The following is a 12,411-nucleotide window of genomic DNA, read 5'->3' as shown; positions in this document are numbered from 1 at the left end:
AAATGAAATATTCAAAATCTAAACTGCATTTTTAATTTTGGCACTTGAACAGGATATGCTTCACAGCATCATGAACACTAAGGCTATTTTTGTCACTACTGAAAATGTGTATTAGCATAATTGTCAAACAGCAGTTTATAAAAGATATATTAATGCCATGTGTCAAGGAATGGCACAAGGAAATGTGGAACATTACTACAACAGCAGTATTCTTGGACACACCATGGGTTCCAGAGAGCTATGAAAATGCAAATAGATCACCTTCATTCATCTGTTTATAGAGAAGAACTATATCTAGCCATGAATTAAAAAAATATTGTACTGTTCAGCCATTTTACACTGAAAGTGGGAAAACATGGTATGTATGAATTATGAGATGAGGAATGAATAAATTGGAGTAAGGGGAAAAAATTTACATTTGATCAGGCCTTGGAAGAAATTGTGCACTCAAATAAAAATTACAATTAGGTCCTTGGAGGCTATGTGCTGCCTCACTCAATATGAGTGATAAGAGCCAAATATAGACATGCTTCCTCTAGTATATACAGTTATATATGTCTATTTTATATCTCATACGCTCCTTCCTGCATCTCTTACAAGTGTATTGTTTTGGCAATAAAACAAGGTCAGCTTTTATATTAACATGCATTTGTCACATGGTTGTTGTTCAGGAAACAGCTCCAGTGTGGAGGCTACTACTGCGTGAAATGTTGATTCTACTTAATTGAATCCATTCATCCCTGCTGTTACAGACTCGCAGATTTTAGTGTTCCATTGCCTCACCCTGGGGGCGAGAAAGATCATATAGTCGACTGGATGGCTGGGGTGCTCTAGGCAGGAAGTCTATAGCACAGTCGTAGGGGCGGTGAAGAGGTAATGACATGGCCCTATCTTTGCTGAAAGCTGTGCCAAGGTCATGATAAATAGTGGGAACCAAAGACAAATTTGCGCAGTGTTACATCCCGGCTCGGCCAGCGGGTGAGAGATGTGACATTAAGTATCCCAGACAAGTTTGATGTTGATAAAGAAAAAAAAGGTTTATTTTGTTGGATTAAAATTGGTCCAGAAACAAAGATAATATCCTCCAAACAGGAGTGTGGCACATGAGAAACAAAAACTAATGAAAAACAAACTCCATACAAAACAAAACTGGGACTCAACTTAAAGCGAGGCCAAAATGGCTCTGGAACACAAAACAAACTAATAAGGAGAAAATCTAAGTGCAACACAAAATCAGGATACCCAAAAGGGTACTAGCAAAAGCTACACCAGCTTTTATCAGTCTCAACACACAAGCAACAAAGCTTAGGATCAGAGTCACAACACACAAGTGGGCAAACTGTTCCAAACCAGAGGAACAGCTGCAGCGAGCAAAAGGAAGTGAGGGTTTTAAATATCCCAGTCCTTCTCAGGGATAGGTGGAGCACTCAATTGCCCAGCCAGTGACGAAGTCTGTGGGTGACACCCAGGAAGGAGAGACGGGAAGGGCTGCATCCAATGGAGCTTGCTGGCGACTCAGGGGGACTGCATGATGTAGAGTGGGGAAAGAAGAGAAACACACACACCACAAGGCCACTGGCCGTAACAGCAGGAATTGAGGTATCTGACGGGGGTGACTGGAAGACTGGAGGGCCGATCTGAGGCAGTTGGAAAGACAGAAAAGACTCCAGCTTTCAGTCTGACTAAAGAATGTGTCGGTTATGTTGTGCTAACAAGGGGTAACCAAGTATTAAGGGTACGCTAGAGACAGAGAACAGAAGGAATTGAATTAGCTCTCGGTGGTTTCCAGAAACGATTAAAGGTGATGGGTTTGGTTTTATGGGTTATGATGGTCAATGTACCTCCATACAATGCTGAGACCATGATGGGTGAAGGCAGGGGCTCCAGGGGCATTCAAAGCTGAGAGGCCACACTAGGGTCTAGAAGGTTTTTTTTTCTCCTCCCGAATCCACTAGAGCCAGAAGTTCTCGGGTGGTTTTACCAAGTTGGATAGTCGTAAAGGTAGAGTAAAGCGAGGAGGTGTTTTGTTCTGTGCTCCACCCACCAGTAATCCGACTGGCAGGCTCTGTCTTTTGGCTGCACTGGACAAGCAGAAATGTAATAACCCTTGGAGCTGTAATAGATGCAGTCGTTAGCCTTTACATGACAAACTGTCTCCTCAGGTGTATGTCTCGCTCGATCCTCCTGCATGAGCGTGGGAATTTCCTCAGAGTGGGATGACACTGGCAGGTCCAGTTGAAGGTAGCGAAGAGAGCATGTTGTGGGAAGACCAGAGTGATGGAGATGGGAGACCCTCTCCCTTCTCCGTTAAGCTAGCCGGTTGTCGATACGGATAGCCATGGTAACTAGGAGGCTTCCCTGGAAGCTAGCTGGTCCTTCATTTGGTCGTTTAGTACATTTAATAGAATTCCCTGGGGGCGCTGGGCAGCCACCCCGTTTCTACAGCTAAGATGCGGAAATCAATAATGAACTCTGTTACTGACTGATTTCCTTTTTTTAAATTCAGTTGTCTTTTGGCTGCATTAACCTTGCAAAGAGGGTGGTCAAACGTTCTCCTTAACTCCTCCCGTAAAGAGGTGAAAGGAAAAGAGTCAATTGAGTAAAATTGGAAAAGGACTAGTGCCCAGTCCAGCGCTTTGTCCTTAAGCAATCCAATGATGTAGGAAATCGGTGGAAAAGGAGCGTGGGGAACAAGGAAAGGTTAATGAGCACTGACGTAAAAAAACTCCACACTTGCTGATGTCACCTCAGAAGTGATCCGGGTTGGGAAAGGAAGCGTCACAGAAGACTGGCTCAGGTGTAACGCCATGGCTGACTGAAGGCGGACTTGCAGGTTTGGCTGGTGGTAGAGTTTCTGGAGGAGAAGCAGACAGATGTTCATGAACATTCTGAAGAAATTCAACAACCTGGTTTAGTCGTTGGTTATTGGTACCCTGTTGTTTGTGCTTTCTCATGCTCTCTGAGCATGACTGTTTTGTTAGGGCTGAACAGAAAGTGTCCACTGAGTCCATCTCTTGGCCAGAATGTGCTGTCACGGCTAATGCCAGGCTGACTCACAAAAAGAGCGGACACTGACACTGGAAGTTTTGAGTAAAAAGGCAAGGTTTATTTAAAGGCAGGAGATGTGGTGAACCAGAGAGTGGATCCAAGAGAACGGGAAACTCTGAGGGAGATAGTTAGAGATGGTCTGAGAGAGACATTTATCCAGGTAATGGTGTGGGTTCATCCTTACTGATTCCAGAGTGGAGAGGAGGATGCTGGTTGTGGTGCAGTGGTGCTGAGTCAGCGGTGGGGCGAGCAGGTTCAGTTAGTGAGCAGGTAGGTGTCTCGTAATCCACAGGAGAATGCTAGATCCTTGGCTTGGAAATCCAAAGCAAGGTGAGCAATGAAGGAATCAGCACTGAGAACACTGGAGAACAAGGTAAACGCACAAAGACAGATTCAAAGTATGAAGCACAGAAGTCGGGCTGAATTACCACTGAAGTAGTGAGACAATATGGCAGAGACTGGTTGCTCCTGCAGATCCTTAAGAGGGTGTTTTGATGATAAACAAGTGAGAGTGCAGGAGCTGAACCAGACTCCGCCCCGAGCTTCCTGGAAAACCTGCTGGAGGATGTTACAGGCAGCAGGTTTTCCACGGGGTTTCCAGATTCTGTCGCATCTGTCACTCACGTCTGCTCAGTGTGAACCTGCTCTCATCCGTGAAGAGCACAGGGCGCCAATGGCGAATATGCCAATCTTGGTGTTCTCTTGCAAATGCCAATCGCCCTGCACGGTGTTGGGCTGCAAGCACAAGCCCCACTTGTGAACGTCAGGCCCTCATAACACCCTCATGGAGTCGTTTTCTGACAGTTTGAGCAGAAACATGCATATAAGTGGCCTGCTGGAGGTCATTTTGCAGGGCTCCTCCTGTTCCTCTTTGCACGAAGGAGGAGGTAGTGGTCCTGCTGCTGGGTTGTTACCCTACGGCCCCCTCCACGTCTCCTGGTGTACTTGCCTGTCTCCTGGTATCTCCTCCATTCTCTGGACACTGTGCTGAGAGAAAACAGCAAACCTTCTTGCCACTGCTCGCATTGATGTGCCATCCTGGATGATCTGCACTACCTGAGCAACTTCTGTGGGTTGTAGACACCGCCTCATGCTACCTCTAGGAGTGAGAGCACTGGCAAAATGCAAAAGTGACCAAAACATCAGCCAGAAAGGATGAGAACAGAGAAATGGTCTGTGGTCACCACCTGCAGAACCACTCCTTTATAGGGGTTGTCTTGCTAATTGCCTTCCACCTATTGTCTGTTCCATTTGCACAACAGCAAGTTTAATTGATTCACAATCAGTGTTGCTTCCTAACTAGACGTGTGATTGACTTGGGGCGATTGTGTTGTTTAGGTATTCCCTTTAGTTTTTTTGAGCAGTGTATATCTGGTCAATCATATAATTCACACTGACTTTCAAAATCAACAATTGTTTGGCAAAATACACATTGTAAAGAATTAGGTGTGTTCTGTGGTGCATCTGTTCCATTTATAGGGCTACATGCAGATTGTGGCATTTCAGCAGTCAGACGGAGTCATAGTTGTAACGATACTAGTGGTGCTAACAGTGCCTCTTCTACATCCTCCTCAAATGTACCATGATTGGGAAAAGGTTTTTAAAAAAATCATAGTATGAGCAAGTTTCCTTTTTAATTCTGAGTTTTCATTATGCTGATTTTGAGCACTGCAAAATGTAAAAAGTAGATGAAACAATTGAATGCTAACTTTTAGATATAAGTGATTCTTAAAGTAAAAGTAGTTAAGGACCCTGATTTCAGACTATGGATGTTGAAATACAACACAGTGTATACCAATTTAATGTTTCAGGATCTAAAATGGAAGAAAAACAAACACGTAAAGCTGTGTGAGAAACCACAGTAATACAGTTATTTTTCATTCAGATTGTGTGCATGTGTGCACATGTGTATGTACAAATTTCATGTGTATGCATGTATGCATGACAAATAAATCTGATCTTAACATGGTTGACAAGAAACAAGATATTTAATGTGGCAAATAAACAGTTTTGATGACAATCAGCTGCATGTTATCAACTATAACACCTCAAGCACAGTGTATTAGTTGTAATGTGAAAAACACAATTTACTTTAAGCATAAAGCTAACTGTGCTTACCTCTTGTTAAGTTGTTGAAAATGTTTGAGTTTGAGTCAAGAAAAGGCTGTCTATATGAGTATTAAATTACATTCACATAAAAGTCCCGGAAGGTGTCTGTCTGCTTTAAATTTCTTTGAAAGAATTATAATTTGAAAATGTTGTTCCTGCTAAGCAGATTGCTGCAGCCCATCTCATCTCACATTTCCTTCCCTGTAAGCACTTCAGGAAGTTATAATGGCAGCCTTCAGCATCATATAACTGTCTCCTCGATGGGTCTTATCATGTGTTAAATGGAGTGCGTGGTTTCAGTGGTTTATAATTACTTATTATTATTTATCTATTTATTTAAAAAGTAAATTGGCTACTGCATATCATGGTAAATTGTGATAAATTCCAATACCTTCCGCACAAATTTTGCACACTGAAAGAGAAATTCCTTGCATCATGCAAATTGCAGTAAAGGGTTTGAGAAAAGTTTATACTCAATCCCCAGCTGACTCCAGAATATTGAGATCAGGGCTTTTTGGGGGCATGACCATCTGTTGCTGAACTCCTTGTCCTTCTTGTTACTAAGAATAGTTATTTGACTAATTTGATTTTTGGGGTTGTTGCCATGCTACTGAATCAATCTGGCAACACAGGGATGCTGTCCTGATGGGTCCCAATCTCCTTTTTAGAGGGATATAAATCTAAAGATATAAAGCAACTATATGGGAGGTTAGTGGAAGTAAGGTTTGTGCTGGATGCAGGTGTAACAGGTGTATTTGGGAATCACTGAATTGCTTCATTAGAATATAAAATAAATTTAAAGAATTAATCTTTTTTTGTCATTAAATTCCAGCGTCTGATGTGTCATGACTTTCCCAGTGGCTCTGTAGCTCAAATTAATTGCTATTCATGTGACTCATACACCTAACAGTTCTACTTAAAGAGCACGACAGTGTAGACTGAGGGCTCTTGTCAGTATTTGGAACAACAGAAAAATAGTTACACCTCATGGCGACAATGTGAAACAGGGTAGCTTACTGATATATGTTTTTTTTTATCAGAGCTTTACCACTTTACCACTGACAGCAGTCATACATTATAGATTATGCTTGAGACAGTGCATAGAGGAGGACTTGATCTAAATGAAAAATGACTTGTTACAAAGTATTTGTAACTTTAAAAAATAATAAAGAACAGGGCAGCTACTAATGACCACATAAATCAGACTTAACAGATGCACAAATGTTTCAAATTATGCATATTGCTTACTCATCCAAAGTTAATTTTAATTATTAACAGAATTTTATTCTTGGAATAGATTCATCAATGATAATTTAATAATGACTGATCTAATGTCACTGATATGCTGAATGATAATCATGTTGTTTTACAGTGTGTCCTTTTGTTTCATTGTAATTCACTCAGCCAGACTTATGATAATCAAGTATTATTTACAGCAGCTTATCTGAGGCAGAGCTAGTTAGGAAAAGGGGAGGGCACATGAGGAAAGAAGGATGAATGTACGTGCACAATCTTAGCTTGAACCTGTCTCTTTCACTTCAGAGGTTCCCATAAAGCCAAATGTGGATTTCCCTCTCAAGTCTAAAGACCTTTTCACCCATTATTTTTCACCTTTGTTGTGCAATGGTGTCATGTGTACATGAGGAGGGGGTGAGTGTCAAAGTTGATCTGTTGCTGATGTTCCTCTGAGCTATCAGTCACACAGGGAAATTGACTATGCGTGCAAGGTAGAGCTGGGATCACATAAAAGGCCAAACAATGTTGTCAGGTGACTCTGCGACACCTGCTTGTTGTACGTAAGGACACAATGACCGAGTACTTAGCCAGCTATGTTTGGCTTGTGCGAATTAGCAAAGAGGAACAGGTTGTTAGTGAGGATGTCTTTCTTTGCTGATAATGCTCAACCGATGTGTGAAAAGGCCTTGACAATCAAGTAAAAAAGTAAGAACAAGCTATTAAAAAAAATTTTATGACTGAACCAGAAAACTATACTTTGAAATCTGAAACTGAGAATCATTGTCCTGTTGAAAGGTTTCCAAAAAGCTTGACTGGAGCTTTTCAACAGTGCTTCTCAGTGCTGAGGAAAAATCTGATTCAATCTATTGTTAAACCACACGGAAAATATGTGGAATGGTGGATTACATCTTTGCCTCCGGAAATTTGCTCAAGGAATTTGGGGAGTATAACTCTCTAGTTTATGTGTTATGTGGACTTGGAAAAGGCGTATATGTATCTCTTATGTGGGCAGACCCATGGACCAAATCGCTTAGCCAAAAAATACTCTAACCCTGTTTGCTTATTTAAAGCAATACAATGTAACTTCTCAAAAAGCCCATTATGGAGCTCCCCCTACAGGCTGTTCCGAGAGCAACTCTAGTCCGGTCTCTTGCTTTGTCGGCCTCTCTCTTTCTCTTCCTTGCTTCATCAGTCAACGTCTTCTTCTGTTTCTTCAGTGCCTCTTCAATGATGATCGTACTGACAATGTTGCGCTAGCTTAGCCTTATACCTGGGAGCGTGAGAGGGGTCTATTTGTTTTTGCGGTAGGTGTGCCAGAAAGCAAGTCGAAGTACTTCCGCTCAGCTCCCGGGCCGGTCCAGCAAAGTTACATAGCGCAGTTTTTCCAACTCAGACCCCCAAAGGGCATAGGAGACAGGCCAATCGTAATATTAAAACTCATTCTAGCTGCACAATTTTTTTTCAAGCTGTTATTTTAAGGTAGAAATGTTACATAGTAGTGCTTTAAAACTAGTCAGTGACATTTTTACCAGGCAATGCATTTTTGACAACATGTTGTAAATAAGGTCACCCTAATGTCTTGTATAATTATATTATATTATATTTTTGCACAAGAAATAATTTGTGCCTGTGTGGTAAGTAAATCCTGTTGAAAGGTTCACTAACTGTTCAACGTCAGCTGCATGAAAGGTATTACCTCCAGTAGGGGTCCTTAGGCAAGACCCCCTTACCCTACCTGTGTAAGTTGCTTTGGATAAAAGAATCTACCAAATGCATAAACAGATGGCCTCACATTGTTTTACAGTATTCTGAGATGGTTCTTAAATGAATCCATAACTGCAAGCTGCTGAGGCAAAGAACCCCCTCTCATTAGCTGTCCACCTTAACTGTGGCCAGACAACTTTGTCTCACATCCACATACTCATTCATCCATTCCAAAAGTCCTGGGATCTAATGAATACGATTCTGTACAGCTGTCATACTGAAAGAGGGCATTGTCAAAAAATCTTACTGTTTACTTCAAGAAATATCCACAAGTATAAAACAATTTTGTGATAAAATGGTGCAGTCATTGTAGCAGTTAATGCTGCCCCTCTAGAGAAAAGCACAGCAAGTTCTGTGCTGGAGTCACAATGCAAAATTATCAATACTGTAATATAAAAAGGCAAAGCAATGATTCTAAGAGGAAGAAAAACATATTTGGTGCCATATGTTGTTCATTGAAATAACAGGTTAAAAGTACAGCTGGCTGGTAGATTCCAGTCACGAGTATGAAAAGTGAAACATGTAAGAGAGCAACAGAATAAGTAGTACATTGTCAAAGTAATGTGACCACATCATTTATTTTACTTGCTGCTGCTGCTAATAAACGTTTTTTTTTCTTTCTGATAATATCTGTCTGACAGATCAACAAAATCAATTCCGGATAGACAGCTAGAACCACCTGTCTGCCATATGATTGGTCGTCTCAAAAGTAGCAACAGTAATGACACAAGAACCTGTCAACAGTTCAGAGAATTTAAACTAAAAGTGCTGGCAGTTGCTGTATTGAAAAGAAAAGAAGAGTGGAGGACCCGTCACTCCTGTGATGAGTAATGAGAATGTTTTATTGGAGTATGTCACCATAATTGCTGAGATTTGTTTTGTTTTCTTTCCTATTCCTAGTAGTACCAAGCCTTTTTGGCCAGACACTTCTTTCTGGGAATATAATTCACATGTCACTGAGTGCTCACTGCCAGGTTCACAGACACCTTCCTCCTATAATGTCATATCTCTGTTGAACTCTACCCCAGAATAGCTAACAGATTGCCAGTGGAGTAAGGCCGAAACAGAGACAGACACTCAGGAACCCTCACATTTAGAATGATCAATGAACTAAACGTACATGTTTTTGGGCTGCAGGAGGATGCTGGAGTACTCAGAGAGAACCTGCTCATGCACAGGGAAAACTCCTTTGGTTAATATTTGTTAGTATTTGTTTAAATACAAAAAAAAAAACAATACATTTATAGGAATTTAGATCTCTAGGATGCGCTGGGATGCATCATCAGTGATGTTCCTGGGGTCATCGGGGGTTTCGGGTCTTTCAACATCAGAGCCCGTCACACACAGGTGACCCATCCAGGGTTGAAAATATGTTGTTTTTTTTTATAAAGTATAGTATAAATATATAGTATAAGTTTATATAATTACATGAAATCATAATAGGGATGGTGGTGTGCTGGACTATAAAAACTTTTAAAAGTGCTCCAAAGATTTTGTAAACCGTTAAACATGTAAAATGTTAACATAAAATGTAACATGAAAATGCAGTAGCTTTTTGAGAAGAGTAAAGCTGTAGGTGTCACATTTGAGTTTGTCATCAGCCTTTAAGGGTGAAAATATATTCTCAAAATGTACTTGTTTTAATGGTGTTATTTCTGTCCTTTTATGGTCTTTTCTGTTCTCTATTTACTTTTCTTCTTTTCGCACTGGTACTACTCTTTATCCACTTCTTCCTCTGGGCATCATTGTATGCTTCTGCAGTCTCTCATTCTTTTCTGTCATTCTTCATCTGGTATCTGTTTGTCACTCCATATCTGCTTCTCTCCCTTTCTTTTTGATATTCAAACCTTCATATTTTCAATATTTAACTATTTCTACAAATACAGAGAAGAAAGATAGTATGATATCCTTAGAGGATACTTAACTTCTTGTAGTTAAGTGTAGTCACCGCTGTACGGTATCACTTCATCACAACATTTTATTTGCAACACCACTAAGCAAAGACTTCTGAGTAACCAGCACACTGAAGGTAAAGGAACTCTCCAAACAGATCATGAACAAATCCCTATTAGTTGGTCAGATGAGAGTAAAATTGAACTTTTTGGTAATCAAGGATAATGCCCCATGTGGTGCAAACTCAATTCCTCTCTTTACCCTAATCATGACCACAGACAGAACTGAGGGAACGGTGTTAAATACAGACAAATTACTTGAAGGAATTAAATTTCTTTTGAGAATTAAGACTGAAGGAGGTTCATATTTTAGCATGACAATGATCCTTAGCAAACTGCTAAAGAGAAACATTTAAATGTCATTAAATGGTACAGTTGAAGTCCAGATCTGTTTTGTATTGAGGTGTCAAGTAACTAAGTACAAAAACTTTGTTACCTTACTTACGTAGAATTTTTGAGTATCTATACTTTGCTGGAGTAATTATTTTTCAGCCGACTTTTTACTTCTACTCCTTACATTTTCAAACAGCCTCGTTACTCATTTAATTTCGGCGTGTTGCTGGATTTCCATCAGAATCCAGCACCACTCACCACTCCAAACACTTTCCAGACCTCTGATTTTCCCACTCCTGTAGCGACGGTGAATTCACCTGTCATGTCTGTCCCCGCTCCATGCAGACTTTCGTTACGATAGATAGATAGATAGATAGATAGATAGATAGATAGATAGATAGATAAATAGATAGATAGATAGATACTTTATTGATCCCCAAGGGGAAATTCACCATGATTCACGGTAAACAGCAGCGATGATTAATACTTTTTTTTTTTTTTTTTTTCCACTGGGCGGAAAAGATTAAGCCCGAGGACCGAGCCGACCCGAGTCATCTGCTTATATTTTAGAACCGAACCCGGCCCGAACCCGCAGGTCCCGTCGGGTTTTTCGGGCCGACCCGACCCGTTGAGAACTCTACTTCATGGCACTGGTGTTGCTGCACCCCCAAGCCACACAACGTTTGCCTGTGTCGAATTCCACCTTCTCCTTCTTCTTTCCTGCGCATTTCTTCTGGGCCCCTTTCTTGGTTTCTGGCTCCATAATGTTGGTAACCACTGGTAACTGACTACTACTGTACTTCTACAGCACTTACATCTACTCGCAATAAAAACTGCACTGAACCCAACGTTTTATTGCCTTCACCACTCAACAAGCATACTACAATGGCGGCAGCCAGGAAAACCCATGGCACCTGTGACGTCACACGGAAGCCCCGCCCCCTGGAATTCCAGGAAGGATTTCCAAGCGGCAAATTCAAAATCGCAAATTTCTGGGTTTATGAAATGTTTTGGTGTAGGGTCCAATGATCATTATTGTTCCTCTGTGTATGTATTATCATTATGTATTGGGTGTAGTGTCAGCTTTCTGTAGGCCTTTAATATAACATTATTGTCATTATGGCCTTTAGAAATGTGATGGGTTTTTTGTTGTTGTTTTTTTGGACGGGGGGGTCGTCCAGGTCGCACATGTAGTGTGCTACATTTGATGGCTTTTTAAAAAAAAAAAATGTACATTAATTTAATACTTTAAGTAGTTTTGAAGCCAGTACTTTTATACTTCTATTTGAGTAAAAAGCTTGAGTTGATACTTCAACCTTGTACAGAAGTCTTTTTAAACTCTAGTATCTATACTTCTACGAGGTGTCAAAAGTTTTCACATTCACTACCCAAGTAGAAGTATAACAATAATAATAATAATACATTTTATTTACAGGCACCTTTCATGGCACTCAAGGTCACCTTACAAAAGAACAACAACAAAAATAATTAAAATCACTAACAGCAAAGAGAGTTAGGGGTGGGTTTTCAGATGGGATTTGAAAATGGAGAATGACGATGGATTTAATCTGATAGACAGGACAGTCCAGAAGAGCACAAACCTCACAGTCGGGTAAATCCACATGATGAGCGAGAGAGAGGCACCCGGGGACAGCAGTAGGGAGGAGAAAAAGAAAGAACTGGAGAGCAGCGGCAGCTAAACGCGCCAGTGTTTACTCAACTATATAACCAGCCATATAACTGACACACAGCTCCCCTGTGTGTTAGTGCCAGATTGTCTTGTCTCCTACAGCAGCTTTCCAGCGTTTTTGTAAAAGAGTATTCCCTGTGTCTGATTGTTTTTCGTTCCCAGTTTTCTGAGTCAAGCCTTCCGATTTTGTACCTCTGCCTGTTCTTATTGACTTCTTGGATTTTGGACCAAATAAATAACCCTGAGAACAGAATACCGTCTGCCTGCATTTGTGTCCGC

General features: G+C 40.8%; 1 protein-coding gene across 2 annotated transcripts in view; it reads left to right on the top strand.

Annotated features, from left to right (window-relative positions):
• Positions 1 to 12,411, top strand: part of plppr5b (phospholipid phosphatase related 5b) — a 115,323-nt gene that overhangs the window by 90,490 nt on the left and 12,422 nt on the right. The window lies entirely within an intron of this gene.

Source organism: Odontesthes bonariensis, chromosome 20, assembly GCF_027942865.1.
Source record: "Odontesthes bonariensis isolate fOdoBon6 chromosome 20, fOdoBon6.hap1, whole genome shotgun sequence".
Lineage (NCBI taxonomy): Eukaryota > Metazoa > Chordata > Actinopteri > Atheriniformes > Atherinopsidae > Odontesthes > Odontesthes bonariensis.
Note: the sequence above shows the minus strand (reverse complement) of the source record. Positions and strands in the feature narration are given on the sequence as shown.